The sequence below is a fragment of the Sphaeramia orbicularis genome, chromosome 22, assembly GCF_902148855.1.
Source record: "Sphaeramia orbicularis chromosome 22, fSphaOr1.1, whole genome shotgun sequence".
NCBI classification, from domain to species: domain Eukaryota; kingdom Metazoa; phylum Chordata; class Actinopteri; order Kurtiformes; family Apogonidae; genus Sphaeramia; species Sphaeramia orbicularis.
The window spans coordinates 28,779,623-28,797,929 of record NC_043978.1 but is presented as its reverse complement, the minus strand read 5'-3'; positions in this window follow the sequence as shown (position 1 = coordinate 28,797,929).

Below are 18,307 nucleotides of genomic sequence, written 5' to 3'. Positions count from 1 at the left end.
GCTGAGGCGGAGCTGATTTGGCAAGGGATTAATCTGCCCCAGCACCTGCAGTCTCTCTAACTAGTCACTGCCCGGTCCATAGAGACCCCACAACAGCGGGTTAGCAGGGGTAAAAGGCAACGGCCCTTCACTGGAGCTATTCGGAATATTTCTACTTTAAAACCTTCATCAAGAGTATGAAGAAATAACAGTTTTTACTATATACCCAAGGTGTTAATGTATTACATAGAGGTTTTTACTGCAGTTAACATATGAACAGTTAGCCCTGCTATCAGGTTTGGAAACATTTTGTAACACTAGAGTGAGTATGGATCACTGTAGTGTCCAATCTGCCTTCAGTCCAACATGAAATGAACACCTAGCATTGCTGTTTGGGTCCGTGCTGGTCACTACTGAATCCACGTCTGAAATCTAATTTGTGCACATACAAAAAAGCAACTACCTGCTTTAGTTTTACCAATTACCGAAATGAAGGTTAAAATCTTATTGAATAAATTACCTACTTTTTTTCTAGTTTTGTTTGATGTTCAATGTACAAGCTGATGAAACACCAAATTAGCTGCATTTTAATGTATTATATATTAAAATTTTGGGTAATTTCTCCTGTCAGTTGGTGGTCAGCTCACTTGTTACAGTTAACTACAGTCAGTTTTTTTTTTTTTTTTTTTTAGGTTAGTTTATTTCAGACATAGACATAATACAAAACATATGGAACAAAAATAATAATAATAATAATAATAATAATAATAATAATAATAATAATAATAATAATAATAAACAATACACATATAAAAAAATAATAAACAATACACAAAAAATCAAATAATAGAAAAAATAGAACAACTGTTGTGCCTGAAAGGGAGTAGGAAGAAGCCACTGCTTATCCTAAGTATCCTAGTTCAATAGTAAATATTAGCTGCAGTTAGCTTGCAGGCTAATGCTAACCGATGTGACAGTAGTAGATTAGGTAGAGTTGTTGGTGACAGGAAGTAGCCACATCAGATTGTAAACTAGTGCAGGTGCTAGTTTGGATTAGCAGAGCTAATACTGCTAGTGCGGTAACAGCGAATAACATCTTTTATTCACATAGAACTGAGCAACAAAAATACACACACAACAGGCATGTCCATTATAATTTTTAAATTGTGCCATTATAGAGCTAAATACTGAGCAAAATAAAATATCAACCTCTTCAAAGTAAGAAATACTGAACTGTCAAGCTAATAGCCTAGCATACATGTTGATCAGCATTGTAAGTTTGGGAGTGAACAACTTTCTGGTGAAATGCTGCCCCCCTCTGTTGACTGTCAGATATCATTTTTGATTCCAAAATGACAAATGCAACCTTTAAAATCACATGATCATTTGTATTTATTGAAATTCCTTCAATGCTGCATGTCCAAACTCCCCAAACTCAAAGTTCATTGTAGGTTTGATGAATGGATTCATTACTGAACACTCATCCTAATGACTGAGGCTTACCTTCCCCTTCCCTCCCAGTTTATTTTCCTCGGGTCAGAACCTCAGCTCAAGGCCCCATGGTTGGCGCCATATGTGAGTGAAGCAGGGGGTGGTGCAGTGGAAGCCTGCTGGTCATGCCACTGAGCACAGGTAGGTTCCCCGAGCCGGATCCCCCCCACCCGGGCACCCGGGGGAGAGGAGGTGTTAAAACCTGAAGGGCCTTTTTCTCGGTCCCCTTGCGCATGCAGCCATCTGCTCCCCACCCCCGCCCAGCTGGCCACCTTTGATCCTACCAAATTTGAGCTAAAACGAGGATGATGACTGAGGTCTTCCAGTTTGCTCTAACGAAGTAGGGGAGGAGGGGAGAGAAAGGAAGAGCAGAGGTTCATGGACTCACTGATATGTCCATAATTAAAAACAACCACAGAGGCTTGGTGATGACATGACTACGTTTCTATTTTAGCATTCTTTTTCACAGATGTGTTTCTGCCTTGACATTACATATTGTTGTGAACATGTGGGAACGTCCATGCAAAGAGTGGAAGAATGCACTATGAAAAGTTCATGTAGTTTGAATACTGTCATTACTTTTTATTTGGTTAATAGAGTCTGTTGTTTGATTTCCATTGAGTTATAGTTAAATATGTGTACATAATTAGGTTCACTTTTGCTTCAAGAAAATATTTTAGTTTAGTTGTGGTTGTGTTCATTTGTTTTACTGTTAGTTATTGTTCTTTGGTGTCATGAGGCAAACTTTGATGAATATGATGAAAGAATCCATGACATTAAATGATTCACAAAACCATTATTTATTTATGGTCACATTCTTTGTACAGCCGCTTTTTTTGTTATTTCTGAATTTCCCTCTTAATCAAAAGTGAATCTTTACATGGTCGAAAATAAATAATTTTAGCAGTAAATGTCTATTTTTTTATGGTATATTGCATTTCCATTTTGTTTAATTAATTTTCATGTTTGTTAAAACTGTCATTTAAATTTTCTGTTTAGTTAATTTATTGAGCTAATTGTTGATTCACTGCTAGTTTTACATTTGTCTTTGATGATGTACAGTAATAAGCCTTGAATTTGCCCTGGCCTTATCTGTGAAGTAGCATAAAGCTTTTACGGGGTAGAGCTAAAATGTGTTGAGGTCTCAGAAATACAAAAAGTAATGTATTTGGCTGTCGTTAACCTAACATTGCATGCTGTACAATGAGGAAATTACCAATAGGTTGTCCATTAATATATGAAAATATATGGAATCCTACCATTTATCTTCACTAATGGCTAGGAGCAAACTGCAACTATGGCAATGTAATTGCAACATCTCATATCTCTAATTAAAACACGTCTCTCAAACAGATGTAAAGTGTGACCTGGGGTCAATTAAAATTGATATCAAAATGATCAGAATTACTCTCTCACACAAAAATGTATGGATCTGAGCCAAATGGCCTCTATTCCCCATGATTAAAAGAGGATTTTGAACTAAATGACCAATTCTGTGATGAATCAGTGAGGGAGCACACAATCAGCATTTTGCTGCTGCGACCCAGGAGCAAATTGATTCCACTGAAAATATCATGTGAATAATTAAATGCATTGATTAAACAGTGAGATAATATTTAATTAAGGTGGCTCATTAGAATTCCTCGTGCACCACCATTAATGGGTCATTAACACAATTAATTAATTAAACACCCTCTAAATACCAAAAGGAATTCAATCTACAATGAGTACATGTTTTTGAAGAAGTTAATTAGGTAATCCTCATTCCAACAAAGTCTTCTGTACAGAATCTAATGCGAAATACAATTACCGCTAAAACTTGGTGAAGTTTTCGTCAAGGATGTAGCCGGTTAGACTTCTTAATCTGGGAAAAGAATTTGTGTATGCACTTGTACATTAGAGGCTTAAATAAGTTTGGAGAAGAATTAAGAGAGAGTTAAAGACAGAGACAGTGGAGGAGGAATTCTCTCCAGAGTTCATGAATCCTGGTTCAAGGACGTTTCTAGTGTTCTTGACATTGTAAGCTAAGTAACAATGTGGTGAAGTCCACATTTGAACCAGTAACAATTTTAGAGGTCGACCGATATGGGCCGATGCCGATTTTTAAAAAATTTGGTCAGCTGATGGCCGATATCTACAGCTGATTTTCGAGGCCAATTTTAAATGATTTTTTTTAGCACATTGACCGTAAAATACAACTGAAACACTCAGATAATTAAGATTTTTATGGAGCAATATAAATGAAAATATTGTACACATACACATAGTACTCTTTTAACATTTATTGAACCTCAAGTGCTGCCCACAAAGGTGCCTGATCAAATATTGGCTTTGAAAAAAAAAAATTAAGGCTGATGGACGATATTGAAAAAAATCAATATATTGGTCCGATATATTGGCCGCCTGATATATTGGTCTACCTCTAAACAATTTTAACCAAATTGTTTGTTTGCTTATGTATTAGGATCATATGGGCTCTTTATGCAGAATTATAACGCAAACTTTAATATGCTGTTTTTCTGTATGGACCATGTGAGGTGGTACAACCACATGAGCATCCGTTCCCTTTGATAGCATTTAATACATATTTTATTCCTAAATAACAAAACACAAAACACCACATAATGAGCAAGACCTCACTTCAGAATGTGAAACATTTTCTAAGCTTGATACCATTAACGCTATTAAAACTTTAAACCATGTATATTAAGGACAAATGACTATCCTTGTGGTAAATTGTATTTCATGTAGTCACTGCAATGACTTCCAACGCTCTATTAATATGAAGTAGTAGCCTAATTATGAGGTTAATGAAGGAAAACTAGTTGTTCAAGGTTCAAATAGCAGGAAGCTGGTTATTTATTATGAGTTAGCCATTCCATTTTTAGCAAAGTTAAGGTGACATTAGGTCACACATACTATTATACTGCAGAGATATCAACAACAGCTCGCCATGCACTGGCCTGTGTCTTAAAGGTACAATATGTAACATCTGTGTGTGTCTGTACAATAAGTTTATGGGAGCAGGTCATTTGATGCATTAAAGAAAACAGACATGAGACAAGGGTTTTTAGCAGAAAACCTGACCTGAGTCCTCTGGGCATAAGTCAGTGTACTGGCTCTAATCACATTCAAATCATTAGCTTAGAGACAGAGATGCTAATACCCACAAACAACTGCCTCCAGCACAAAACATACATTTCAACACAAGTGTCACATGTAAATGATACATATTGAACCACTCTGACTCAGAAAACTTCAGATTATGTAGAGCAGGGGTGCCAAATTTTTAATTTTAGTTCATAAGTGGGCCAGACCACTGAAATAATAAAAGTGAAAAAAGTCAAATTACATGAAAATGTTTACAAAAGGTTCCTTACATATGTGAATAACATAAAACTCCTGAAGTTTATTAAGACAATAAGTGCAATTTTAACAATATCATGTCTCACTTTATCATTTACACATGTATATTATACTTTACAGACCACAGTGGATCTACAAATACATAAAACATTTAGTAACGCACAGAATATTGTTAAAATTGCACTTACTTTTCTTAAGATGTTTCAGGTTGTTCATATTTGTTCAGGTTACACACATTATTCTGTGAAAGGGTTGTTTGTAAATGTAAACTATTTCATGTAATTGTAGTTTTTTTACACAAAGAAAAACTTTTAGTTGTCAAGGTCAAGTTTATTTATAAAGCACATTTAAAACAATGCAAAGTGTCCAAAGTGCTGTACAAATCTGTAGATTCAGCAAGATTAAAAACTAGGAAAATAAGAATAGTTTATACTAAAAATTTATACTTCTTCCTACTTCTTTTTGATCATGCAAATTTAGACACGTACTTGCAGATAGATTGCGTTCATTTAAATGTTATTTTGTTTTTGTCTTATCTTGCTTTGTTTTGTTTTATTTTGCTTCTTTGCATGTTCGAAACGCATAAATAAATAAATAAATAAAAGATATACTATAAAACAGATAAAAAAAAAACAAAACAGATACACAGAAATGATAAAAAGCATCTAAAAACATTATTTATAGGTTCTTATGATAGTATTTTACTGGTCTGACCCACTGGAGACTGAATTGGTCAATATGTGATACCTTTAATTGTTAATATCTTGAATGTAATTTTTGTATTTCACAAAATTCATCCAACGGGCCAGAGTGGACCCTTCTGTGGGCCACTTTTGGCCTGCGGGCCGTATGTTTGACACCTATGATGTAGAGCATTCACACAGAAAAAGGCATAATAAGGGTTTCACAATGACTAATATGTCACTGCAGCTAATTAGCACTACTTAGTAATTATCCTATTATATGCACCTTAATGTATAGTCTTAAACCAAAACCTAGTGATCATTCCATGCATAAAGAGACAAGATAGAAGTTCGTGACTGAATTAAATCTTTATGCTAAATATTTTCTAGAGTTGGCTTCCAGACAGTTTTTTTTTTTTTTTTTTATCTTTGGCCAACAACAACATGAAATATTTGGGGTATGCTTGATCTATATTCCAGGGGAGGTGGAAAAGTGACAGTTGGAGCAGTCCTGTGTGTGATCGGCGACGTGCTCCCCCGGTGCGATCCCTCACCCCTGTAGTGTGAACAATCCTTAGACATGATCTGCCAGGCTAGCCGGCTTGCATAAATAAAATCAGTTATCTCCCCATCCCTTTCGCCTGAGCCTCTCCGCGCTCAGGCTGTATTTAATCATGCACGGGCCGACGGGATAGGGCCGTTTTTCTGCCGGAATAATCAGAAGGCCTCCGTGTCCTGGTCATATGTATTAATCCTGCCTTCCTATGGCTGGCCTTATCAGTTCCCAAAGCCCACCTCTCATGGGATCTGGGCTGCTGTCTCAGCGCCCTCTAATCTGCCCTGAGAAATTGTTAACAGGATGTAAATGTGTCCAGAGATGATATATGGCTTCTTGTATAACATACCTGTTATTGTTAAGCGTTTTGCATGCAGGCTTTGAGATTATGCACACACAGAATGGAAGAGATGGTATTGATTGATGGAATAACAAATGTCGAATATCGTTTTAGATGCAAATGATCACAGAGGGCTGTGGGACAAATCTTTTTTGCTGCTTATGGATGTGGACAAGGATGAAATAGTAGAGGGATTGGAGGACTTATCTCAGGCAGCTATTTTAGTTTAATGGAATGTACATGGTGGTGAGAAGCTAAGTGGATTCTGCCATCAAGATTATTTTTATACAAATGTGTATATCTGCGCGACCTGATGAAAATTCGGATTTTCTCCAACTAATTTTGGCAGATTTGACGGGAGTTTCATTTCTTAAAACGTCTTCATGTGTCATTTGCAATTAGCGTTTAAGAAACTCACTTTTGCCAGTAACCCAGGAACGGAATAGCTGCTTCTTTTATTTATTTCTTTATTTATCTGACAAGAAACCTGTTCTGTCAATTTTACTCCAAACCCGGTTTGAGACAAAGTCAGCTCACACTCTGAAGCTTTTCTATTTTGATGTACACCGTTTCATCTTTATTCTGTCAGTAGAAAGGGGTGTATCACTGATATGCATTGGAAATATTCACAAAGCTGTCAAGAATTGCATTTTTAAACATCAATAAAGTATACATTATATGCTGTCAACTGTATACAGCGTATTGAATTTTATCAGCTATATTTCCAAAGAAAAATGGTGCTTCAAGACTGATATAGATGGAGGTTCATTAATCTAAATCCTAGAATCATAAATGTCTTCAGTTTTGTTGTCTTTTACTTTTCTTTGTTTTGCAGCATCGGTACCATTTCAGAACAGAGATAGTCTTTGTTGTCACTTCCTGTCAGGGTTGGTTAGGACTCAGCTTCAGTTCCGATGGACAGGAAGCTGTGTGATTTTTCTGTTGTACAGTAATTAGACACCCCCCCCCCCCACTCTTCCCGGCAAATATGATGCAAAGCACCTCAAAGTAGCGTCTCCCATGATTAAAGACAGCTCATTATCTGTGGCTGGTCTTCTGATTCAAGCCCCCACAGAGGAACGAGAGCAACCCGAAGAGAAGGCACAATTGTCGTCGTCACCCAAAACAGAATCTGCCTTTTTTCATATTTCAAACTCACTTCGGAATTTGATGTTGAGCTTCATTACTTAGTGTTCGCAAAAATATCTTTTCTCTCTCGTATCATATTTTAGTCTTTATTTTAGTTAATTCACTCTGACAAATGAATCAGTTGAGTCTCACAGAGATTATGTTCATATGTATCTAACTTGTAAGTTTATGCTTAGTTTCAAAATAATAATAAATATTGTCAATTAATGTTATTTCAAAGAAGCAGAAATGTTGCTCCTAAACAAAACTGCAACCTCTTAGATTAGATTCCCAGTATCAGCTGGATTTGATTAGTTAGGTTTACACACTGATGGTACCTGGTTGGGTTTATGTCTAGTTCTTAGTTAAATTCTGAAGGGTTAAATTTATGTTTAGGTATACACATTGAAAGCACTTTATTTTTATAAGGCAGATACCAGGGCTTTATTAATACAAAAAATTCCACAAATATGTGATTAAATGACTCAATTTACTAATTAACATTTAAATCAATTCCATAACTAAACCGCTTTTATCTTTTATTGTATTATTTTAAGTCTAAACCCATTCCCTTGACCATATTTGTAGCAAAATGGTACCATTACGTATGTTACATTTAATAAAACACAATTTTGGTGAAAGAGGCTACTATGATTTACAAATACATACACATATTCAATTGCGGATGAGGAAAAAACATCATATTTTTATATGTCCATAAAGTGGAATAATTTTGTTTTCAGACACATTCTTCTTTTTATTCCTATTTATACACATCAGTAATCACCTTTGACCAGATGCAATGATTACATGCTGACTTCCAGTTACACTATATCCATCAAAAATAAATCACATGGTCACAATCATTTCATGAGAAGAAGTAAACATATTTTATATTGTGTATCTAATTTCCAAATCCTTCCAGTTCTATAACATCATGTACCTGCAGCAAAATGCATGGACCAAGGGTTCCTCAAAAAGATGCCACCTTAAAAGCCTACACTGCTTAAAAAGGAATTCAAGGACAGTAAAACAGCTTTGTTTCAGGGAAATCTGTCTTAGATTTGTCTTGTAAAAAGAAATATATTCCCGTCAAGCATGTGTTATTTTAACCCTTTTATGCATAGTGGTCACTACAGTGGACATCTGTTCAAGGGTGTTCTCTTGTATATTCATGGATTTTGTTGTTTTAGTTCCATATCAGCCGACAAAGTGGACACTTATGCATCATTCCATACACTGTAATTCATGCCATTACTGTAACTTTGCTGTTCTAGATAAACTTGATCTACAGTAACATGTTTGAGTGCAAAAAATGCTACTTGTTATTAAACTGTAAATAACATTTTTTGTTTGTTTGTTTTGGTTTTTTGGGGTTTTTTTGTTTTTGTTTTTTTTTTAGCTTTTTTTGCATATTATCTCTGTGAAGTAAGTAATAACTAGTATTAGAGTATGTTAAAATGTGAGAAAACATCCGATTAGTGGCATAAAAATATTTCTATTTAATAGTTTTTACACAGTATATCAGTAAATACATGTTTTATTGCTTCTAAAATTAAACACATGGTGTCCAGCTGAGTGGACATTTTTGCAACTCCATGAAAAATAAGTTGATTAAAAAAAAAAAAAAAAAAATCGCATATTGGGTTTTTTTCATGCCTAAAGAGGAATAGAAACACTCAGGAAAAAAATCTTGATTAAGGTTCTCATAAATCATGCATGAAAGGGTTAAGTAAATATATCCAACTTTGTCTCATTAAGAAATTCAAGGTCATATTATTCTAGATTTAAATAGTAACAAGCTGAAGTAATGGTTTGTTGAATATCCCTGCCAAGATTAATTTCTTTATTGTAAGAGTCAGACCACTTTCACAACTTGTCAAATAAGACTATTACAACAAGTGTAATTTACAAATTACAATTTATTGTCTTTCTGTTTTTTTAAGAATATTAAAGTCTCTTTCTAGTATGGGGCTGGTTACAGAGCATTCACACAGAAACAGAAAATGGACTGATGTGTTTGTCTAGTGACTATAATTATCAAAATTCAAATGTTAAGTCTTTCTGCATGGTGGCAACTTTTAATGGAAATGTTACAAATGAGGCCCTCAAGTAATGAATAATTTCTGACCACTCACAGCAGTATCTCCCAGCGAGAGGGTGCCAAAACGTGGACATTTTTCAAGCTGGGGACTGATTAGGCCGAGGACGGCACTCGGCTGGAGGACGGACATTGCAGCGCTTCCCCAGAGAATAAATTTGCACCTGCCCCATCCGGAACAATGGCCCCTCTGCCTTCGCACTGTGCACTGGACTTAATTAAAAAACATGGGTAATTTGCACACTCTACTTTGCTTCAAAATTGGAATCTAGTTCACCAACTGAGTCAGTTAATTTACACAGGAAACTGCCGGCTGAGAGGGGATGGGACTGTGATGGTTTTGACAAGGAAACTGGACACATTGAAAACATACACAGTGCGTGGCCCGACATCTCGCCTCACTCGCTCGCTCTTCCTATCTCTGTTACAGGCGGCGAGGAAAAAACTAACTTTGATTCCTCAGACCAGAGGAATATAATCCTAACTGCTTCATAGTGTGGGATAATCTCCATAAAGTGAAATCACAGAAGGGCGGATGGGAGAATGGAAATCCTGACACGTCTTTTCTGACAGGTGACCGGATTGATGATTCCGCGAGAAAATGTATATTGCTGAAAAGGCGGATGAATTATGACAGTTTTCATATTAAGCAGACTTATCTGTAGCAAAGAGCATTAAGAGTGCCAAGTACATCGACCGATACTATCACAAATTGACCTGCCAATCACCTCGCCCTGGCTTCAAAGGTGCAGATAAGGTATTTAAGGTCATTGAAAGCAGATTCCACTGTCTGTTGGCCTTCCTCTTTACTATTATCCGGTCCGTGTTTCGCTTGCGACGGGAAAAGCGCTCGCAACATGAAAAAGATCTTGGATTATTCAACCAAATGGAAGCTATTTCACAACTAGGATTTTACACGCTAACTGAAATAGCCCTTTAATACTTCCTCCATGTCTGAGTAGACATGGTAGTGGTGGGGTCGCGTTGGCAAAGGGGGGGGGGGGGGGGGGGGGGGGGGCTTATGAGGTAATCTCATTGATATTTATTCATCTAATGATGACTAAAAATGTAAACTGATGGCTACATTCATTCCAAGATGACCCCAATGAGTCTTCCGTATTAAAGTAATGAATTGTACATAAAAGGGACTCCAAATCTTCAAGTCAGACATAAAATAAGCCCTAATACAGAGCAATCCCAGCAAGGTATTAAAGTTAGCAAATGGTAGATAATACCACAAGATTCTGAGATGTATGTCCAACAATGATCCTGTAAGGTTAAATTAAAGCTCCTGGAAAATTGGATGTAACTAAGACTTAAATAAAGACTCTGATACCGTAGACTGAAATTCATACTGGTATTCCTTTATTCAAGAACTCTCACGTGGAATTTGGATGTAGACTAAAGCAAATTCCATCTTCAAATAGCTTAGTGTACATGTCGTAATTACATATTTTCACAGCTCAACTATGACTTAGAGAAAAGACAAGAAATGAAAAGTGCTGCTGGAGTTATTTTTGTGAGATAGTAGTGAGAGGGCTGAGGAAGGAGACAGAGAGAGATCACAGGAGACACAATTTCCAGCATGAGGGAGAGAGAGAGTTACTTTTTGGGGGGAGATCACTCCACACTTTGAGTCGGAGCTGTCGTACCTGTCGCCACGGCGCTGACAGGCAGTTTGTTTGGACGCAGGGTCAGGGAAGGAGCAGGGGGAAGTAAGAGAACGCTAAGGACACTGAAAGTTAGTGATAGCAGAGGGGGATTGGGCAGCAGAGGTGACATCGTGATTTATTGACTCCTCGGGGGGTCATCTTGACCTGAGTTTGAGGTCACTGTAACAGCCACAGGTTAATGGGAATTTCTGTGCCCTTATCTTCACTTTACACAAACTGGGTAGCATATGTTATGCAAATATCCTTCCAGAAAACTCCTGACATGTCCTTCAGAATTCACAACGGTGCTATTTTATATTTTCAAAAACATAACTCTCTGACATTAAAGGAGCAATTTGTACTATTTCCACATAATCAAAATTCTAAAAATGAGCCAAAGTTATGATTAGAGCGTGAACGTACTCTGCTAACTGTGTTGTACAGCAGAGTTAAGCCTTCACCTAAGATTTGTGTGGAATTCTATGAATATGCATGTCTATGGTGATATGTTGTCGTGTGGCAACTCGTTTGTTGACATCACTCCATTTCAAATCTGCTAACGTTGCACATTATTGCCACTGTAGAGGAATCTGAACAACTCTGGAGTTCCCAGAAGATTTTTTGCAGAAAACATGGTAATATATATAAAAATTCGATGTGAATCCTCTATATAGAAATTAGTGACATAACCCTCAACCAATGATCATCTCCCAGTGCAGCACAGACTTCATGTATCTTACATGTACATCTCTAGGGAAACAGGGAGTCACTAAAGCATGCAGTCTCCAACATAAATTTGGACGTGGATGTATTCAGAGTAATACTACATCTATGTATGTATGGTGCCAGATTAAACTCACAATAGAATTAGCAGAAGAAGTGCAGTATTCTGCTTGGGTTTGCTGTGATTGGTTCATTAGCTGTTAGCGTCATAGTATCTAACTTTAACATAGACTATTAGAAGATTAGATAGATAGATAGATAGATAGATAGATAGATAGATAGATAGATAGATAGATAGATAGATAGATAGATAGATAGATAGATAGATAGATAGATAGATAGATAGATAGATAGCATCAGTCCAGCTCACTCCTGTCTGATCTCTGTTTTCCGTCTGCAGTTGTTTTTTTTCTTGTTTACTCAACATTCAACAGCCGTCCCCGTTGTCATCACCTGTGAAATGACTAAGCTCAGAGTATAAAGCTCTAATGAGAAAACACACAAAGACGCTCATTTGGTATTGCAGCATTAAACGCAGATACAGTATTAAGCAAATCCCTCCAGCTATCCAAACACATAGCTTTTCATATGGCCTGTTGTTGCCGGCCGTTTGGCTTGCGTGGCCATGGGGGCAGCTGTTGACACTGTTACCACTGCATTTCCTGTTTAAGCCTACCAGCTGCCTCTCCTCTATTCTCCGCAGCCCCCTGGAAGGGTGGGTGAAACAAGTGTTAGCAGCCGTCTTGACGACAGACAGCTCCTTTCTGCCTCTGGCTGTTACTGTATCGCCAGGCTTTCATGGCACAAAGAAAACCAGGGAGCGTGGAGACCACAATGGCCTCACAACGCACCTCACCACAGCCCGCTCTTATTAACACACAACCCTACGTGCTGCAGGTTCAACCTACGACTGGAGGGGGGCATACGGGGGTGGACTGTATGCCACGTGCACAATGATAACATGGCTGCAGGTGAGTGTACGGCTGCATAAACCCGACCACGGCTGCAGCTGAGGCCATTAAGGATCCATTTAAAATGAGATGAAGGATATTTAACACAAATTCATCTGTGTCACACCAGGTGCAGAGTTAATTCACACAACAAAAAGCTGCATTTGCAGTGAATAAAATACAATCATGATAAAGATCTTCAAAAACCAAACAAGTACTGCACTCATCCATTCCAAGCGTATATGACAAAAGTACTAACCAATGGTTTCCTAAATCATATTGGATATGACTAATTCTTTCATTCCAGGTTTTTCAACTTCTTTAAACCAAAGCTTTGGTAATAATAGCTGAAAAACTGAAACAACAATATAAGAAAATGTTCCTTCAACAAAGTGAAAATGAAGGCCTTGTTTCTGGAATTTTTTTTTTCTAAAAGTTAAAAACATTAATTGAATTTTTAGAAAATATATCTAAAATAAAATACGTCTCTAGCTAATATTGAGCTCTTTAATCAGTTACAAACTTAATATACACAAGAGTGTTTTAAAAGCCTTTAAGCCCACTTCCTTATACTTTGGCATTGTCGAGTCTGTCCTTCAGTAGCTACATTTCATTCTGTTGTCCATAAAGTTGGAAAGAAATATTTTTACCTCTTTTCATGTGACAGTTTTTTTTCTTGATAGATAAAGTGTAACTGGGACTCAGTGTGCAATCATTCTACCTGGTCAAAGGTGATTATTGATGTGTAGAAATAGGATTAAAAAGAGGAAAATGTCTGAAAACAAAATAATTCCAACTTCATGGTCAACATTGTAGTTGTAGTAGTCTAACCTAGGGATATGTGTCTACCCCATTGGCAGCCAAACTCAAAGACAAAAATTAAAAAAACTACTTCAGAACTATAATAACTCCCATTAACAGCTATGGTGAAGCACCAAAACAACAAATAAAACCAGACTGTTAAACACAGATGGATTAAAATGTGGATTGCGTAGAACTGCATAGTATCATTATATGCAAAACTATGACAAGTGTATATGTGTGTGTTTGTAAATGTGTACACTCCATCCCCCGCTAACTTCAAATATTGACTGTCAGACAGAGTGAAGAGTATTCAGGTAATTAGTTTATATGCATAAGAAAGACAGTGGAGGGTCTCTGATGTAAATGTGTTATCTCCATGTTAGGGATATATCTATAGCTTCTCAAAGTAGGGCCAAAACAATGATTGTCTAATGTGCAAAAATGTCTCTTTTTCATAACACACAATCAATAATGGAACCTGACCATTTTGATGGGACGGGGCCTTTTAAGAGCAGACTTTGAAAAAGTTCTTGTCGTTATTGATGGCGGCAGTTTTCTCTTGTGCATGTGGGAGGGGGAGGGGGGGATGCTGGGAAGGTGTCACATGATTAAAGCGACGATTGGAGATAGTGGGATCGGTAGGGTATGGGAAGAGATAAGAGGAGAGTAACCATGTTTAAAGTGCGCTGTGATCAGCCATTGCACGAGGGAAAGCAATGACAGGTGTACTGTAGATAGGCTTGCTGTGAGGAAAACAGGACTCCTCCAAAGCTGTGTTGCTAAAATTAGAATATTTTAGAAGCTGTGAACAATGGACTGTTAGATCAGGGGAATAAAAAAAAGTATTTTTACTCTAAGTGATAATGACCCTCATTGTATGTACATATTGATGATACAACAGTAGTGGAAAACTTTACTTACATGAGCAAAACTGTCTCGGAGAAATTACATTCATATGCAAATACATAGCAAATCCAATTCTATTTAATAATAAACATGAGGCCACATGCTTTACTTTTTGTAATAAACATTATCTGTGCCTTGATTTTGTTGCAAGGACATGTAATTTCTTAGAATCCAGCTGAAGATGGGTATTGAATATTCACCCTTTTGAGTGCAACTGGCCTCTAAGCAAATAAGATCAGTCGCAGTAGCTGATGTTGATCTGTTTTTGTACTAAAGGCATCCTGTTTAATGACATGACAGCTCATCTACTGCATCTGAGTTCAGCCATTTACCTCCAGTCTAGCCACCAAGTAGTAGTTAAAATGTTTTGCCAGTGGCCCGTGTTGTTTCCTGAACCCTATTCACACTAAATAATAGTTAATACCATAATGTCAGTTTTTCTATGCAAACTGTGAGTTTAGCCTGCTAGGGGTTAAGGCAGTGTTTTCAACCTTTGGGTCAAATGGGGTCACCTGAAATTTCTAGTAATTGCTAAAAATTCAAACAAAATTACTATTAAAAATATTTTTTCTGTTTCATATTTTGTTAATGAAGTGTATACAAAAGAAACAAAGGTACATACATATACCACTGCACACTGATGTCAACATTAACCATGTCTGTATACACCATTAGATTTAGATTTGCATATTTTAAAGAACAAATAATAATGAAATCTGACAAACAATACAATGAAAAGAATACTAAGACATAGTCTGTGTAAAATAATTAAACTGGTCATATAAACATAAGAAAAAATAGATTTTTTTTTTTTTTTTTTTTTTTTTAATGAAGGGAATTACGTTGTCTCAAAAAAATCCATAAACAGTTGCCATTTCTTGTAGAATTTGTTCATGTTTTCCTGTTTTAAATCTCTAATTTTCTCTACTTTTAAAAAGGACATAACCTCTTTAATCCATTGTGTGCTGGAGGGGGCTGTTGTGGATTTCCAGTTAAGAAGGTGATGGTGTTTAGCAATTACGGAGTTAAAGCTTTTACTTCCAATTCTTTAGTAGAGTATCAGGTATACTCTTCAGGAAGACCAAAAATACCAATGTGTGTTACTATGCTTCAACCTGTCTGGACACAGTCGCAGTCAGAAAACTGGAATGAACTGAGAATGGAAAGATTTCTTCGCCCGCCTAGCCCCGCTAAGACATCTTCAAGAGAAACTGAGAGGCAGACGCCAAAAAGGTAGAGAACATAAGATGAAAGTTTCCTTAAGTATGGATTTACCAGCATCATTGAAAGCAACGAGGACAAGACGAAATGTCCGCTATGTGCTAGCATATGGTCTGCCTCCGTCCTTAATAATATACAGTATATAGCCTTAATGTCATCTAAAATCAAAGTTTATTTGGAACATAATATAGCAAAATATTAAATGATCAAAAACAAATTAAAGGTGGGGTAGGAGATGTTTTCCTGAAGCCTTCACATCCTGACTGCAACCAATTAATTAAATGCTCTAACACGAAAATAAAAAAATTTGGTCACCTGTGGAACAGACAGGACTGAAAAAACACCATCCAATCATTTTAACCGGCCCATTGAAATGATTGAATGGTGATATGTCTATCAGACTCAACTGTCATTTGTCCCTCCCCCCTCTGTGCGAACCCCTCTTTATGCACTAATCACGAGTTCTCAGAGGCTTGGAGTACTTGTACAGGAAATGAAGCCAGAGCCAGTGCTTGGTTATATTAGTTATATTAGGATGGAAAATTCACCGGCAAACTGTTTTGTCATGAATATAAATCACTTGGGAATGTAACATTAGTCAGCTAGGTATGAATTGGGGCTGTTCCGCTGACAAACAAAATGGTGAAATCCACAGATAACAGCGTTCAAAGCAAACTTTGGTGGGCTGCTAGCTTAGCATCAGTCTAACTGTAATCAGCTGTTCTTACTAGTCCCAGATTACTTAGAACACGTATCAAAACAACACATGAAAAGTCCAACTTCTAATCTAATATACTGATGAAGAGACCTGAATTCAGAGGTAGGCATGGATCCACGGGGGGGGGGGAATCATAAATGTAAATGTAGCTTCCTCAAAGTGTTTTTCCAGGATTTCCTACCCTACCTTTAATTTTAGCCCAAAAAAAAAAAAAAAAAAGTCTCTGTTTTGAATGTCTGGGGTCACCAGAAATTTGTGATGTTAAAATGGGGTCCTGAGCCAAAAAACGTTGGGAACCACTGGGTTTTGGGGTTCTACCACAAAAAACGCAGTGAAAAAATCTGCATTAGCATTGACTTTCATTTTTAAATGTAAGTATGGACTCAAGATTTCAATATCATTAGCAGTCATTCAGAAGCAATATTTTTACCACTTCTATATTACATAAATTATAGTTACAGGGTATATATGATACAATATACAGACTGAAAACCCTTTACCTCAGCATGACCTATAGTAGCAGCAAAAAAATTTTAAAAAAGCATGCCTAAGTGATTAATTTTTCCTTCTTGATAATTTTTTGAGCCTACACTCCAAAATAGTAGGTGATAGTATATAACAGTGTTTTTCAACCTTGGGGTCAGGACCCCATGGGGGATTGCCTGGAATGCAAATGGGGTCGCCTGAAATTTCTAGTAATTGACAAAATGTTGAAAAAAAAACCCAAAACTTTCTAAAAAAATATATGGTGAGTTGACAGAGACAATCCCAATCCATAACACACATGAAAACTCTGAAGCTGAAACTGAAGCACTGTGGTACTGTTTATCCTTCCTACTATAATGCATGTTCTGTGTCCGGTTGTCCCGTGTCCCCGTGTCCGATCGATGTTGCAGCAAAATGGCACCACGGGTACAATGCCACTGTTGCACCACAGGAGAGTGTTTTAGCTTCACGGGTACAATGCCGCTAGTCTTTCAAATGTTCATTGTGGTCAGTTTCAGATGCTGCAGCTCTTTCATAATTCATAGTTTGAGTTCTTGTTTGTTCAGTATTAATTGTCAGCCTTGTAAATCCAAGCTGGACTGACTGTACATATCCTGACCAAGGAAAATAAAATTCTCACTTTGTGCAGTAATCTACACCTGGCTTTTCTGCCACCGTCCATAATAATATACATTATATAGACTAAATGACATTTATTTCCAACATAGTATAGAAAACTATTACATGATCAAAAACAAATTAATTTTAGGAAAAAAAAGTCTCTGTTTTGAATGTCTGGGGTTACCAGAAATTTGTGATGTTAAGATGGGGTCACGAGCCAAAAAAGGTTGGGAACCACTGGTCTATAATATAGCATCATAATACTGACAGAAAACCAAAAGAAGTAGTCTATTTAGAGCTACTGTGCAAACATCTCTCTCTATGTGTAAATATCATCTAATCTACTTAATGACAATATAACGATTCTTATCTTCAGGTGATTACACTCGTATGACAATTAAATTAAAACTCAATTCCTGCACCGAATTTTTTTTTTTTTTTTTAACAAGGCTTGATTATGTTGTTACAGGGAGCATTACCTTTGTAACAAATGTATTGGCAGTTCAAATGTAGTAGCTACGGCCTACATTTCTGGGAGACAGGGTTGACATGAAAGCGCTGATCTGTCTTGCTTATGAATGA